The sequence below is a fragment of the Penaeus monodon genome, chromosome 23, assembly GCF_015228065.2.
Source record: "Penaeus monodon isolate SGIC_2016 chromosome 23, NSTDA_Pmon_1, whole genome shotgun sequence".
Taxonomy (NCBI): domain Eukaryota; kingdom Metazoa; phylum Arthropoda; class Malacostraca; order Decapoda; family Penaeidae; genus Penaeus; species Penaeus monodon.
Window position 1 is genome coordinate 18,517,139 of NC_051408.1, and position 1,898 is coordinate 18,519,036.

Genomic DNA, 1,898 nt, shown 5'->3' on the forward strand with positions numbered 1-1,898 from the left:
TACGATTAATATGTTGGAAAAGATCATGTTATATGCTACATGTCCACAACTTTTTTTTTTGTTTTGTCGTTTTTTAATCAGTTAAAAATCATATTCATGACAGGTGATTTTCAAAATACAATGTTAAATGACCATTCATATTTTCTTATATGCCGGAGTAAAAACTCACTCATGATTATATATTTCATGAGATTGTGCTTACATTTTGATATTTACATCAAAAGATGTCGTTATATAATGAAGTAAAATATAAATAGTACGATTGCACAATGATAGACAGAAGGTTTTGGTCTTAGTTTCCTTTAGCTCATATTACCTCATATTACTTTACCTTACAAGAGGATCAGTGCACAGAGAAGGCCGTCGTTATAGGGGTCAAGGTCACAAAATTTCTAAAGTCAGAAAGAGGTCAAGATCCCTAGGAGAACCAGGTCACTAAAACAGACAAGGTCATAGAAGAGGTAAACATTTTTTGTTTGTTTTTTTTTGCTCATTCTTTCAATGTCAGTTATTTATTCACAAACATTATTACACAATAGGATGTAGATCATAACATCAATTCAATGATCAATCACTTATGATAAGATAATCGGGACCTCCTGAAAACAGATACGACGCGCAATATTTGCAATATACCAAAATTTGTGTCAGAAGTGGGATTCGAACCCACGCCCTCAGAGAGGACCAGAAAGCCCATGGCCCTTCTGTCGGAAGGGAAGTTTACCTTGAGTCTGGCGCCTTAGACCACTCGGCCATCCTGACTTGATGAAGATAACGATAACGGGTAATCAACTTATCTGAATAGCAGTACAGCCGAATTATTTTAGCTGAAATGTACTCTTTAATTTACGGAATATATATTTTTGACACCGGCATGTCGCTTTATGTAAGATAACATCAAGTATATTTTTTTCGTGTATTCAAAATTCATGGCAGCGATAATGTTAATTAATTTCAGATATATTTATATTGGTTAATTACATTACCTATAATGAGGGAGATTTGGAAAAGAGTTGAAATGTCCAACCAACACGTCTTCCTAGCCTGGAAAAGGATTTCCCCCTTAGCAATTACTGCTGATTTCTCATTTCCATTTCCCTCACGCGTTCAAGTTTTTGTTTTTATCGTCGTGAACTTTCGACGCTGTTCCGTTATGTCTTGAGCAATATTCATGCAAATTTCCCAAAATTAATAAGGATAGAATGGTAGATTAAATAGAGTATCAAATAGAAAAAAATCTACTGGGTGACTTCATACCTAGTGTGAAAAATTGTAGAGCAAAGTTATTTAGCAACATAAGATAGGTTAGAATATTAGCAAAATAACGATAAAAGCCAAAATCCACAGATACATTTCGCCACACCGAAATAAGAGTAAATTCAGCTTCATGTTGCCTACATGGCGTCATAAAAATCGTCTTTCAATTTTATTACATTCTAAAATAGCCAGGCTAGACGGCTAGCCACGAAATATCTGAGCAACACGCATAATGGAACACCAGAGTAAGATTTACTTACTACACCTTACGACATTGCTGTTGACACGAAGATGGAAGATTCCCACCAGTCACAACAAGGAAAAAATAAGGGAAACAGGCTGGGTGAAACTGGGGCTTCTGTGCCTTGTGAACTGTGAGATGTGGAGCAACTTTCGGCGCTTTCAGATTGCATTAATCTCCCTATGCACTTGAAGAGTTAAAAAGGAATTCCTGTGTTGCCGGAAGGGGGCACCATTCTGACTGGTTTTACTGGCAGACTGCCTAAATGTACTGATGCAAAACACAGATTTGATTTATCTTTTTGGTAGGGTACATTACATTATTGTTCGAATTTACTGCATTCTGAGAAAACCACATTAAAATCAAGTGCACTGGTATTTTCCTTAATGTTCGCCGTCCT

At 36.1% G+C, this 1,898-nt stretch overlaps 1 non-coding gene across 1 annotated transcript; it reads right to left on the minus strand.

The window, feature by feature from the left end:
- Nucleotides 1-645: 645 nt before the first annotated feature.
- Trnal-caa lies at nt 646-762 on the minus strand. Its single transcript has 2 exons — nt 725-762; nt 646-690 (listed from the first exon to the last, which is right to left on the minus strand). It is a non-coding gene; the product is annotated as a tRNA-Leu (tRNA).
- Nucleotides 763-1,898: the final 1,136 nt, after the last annotated feature.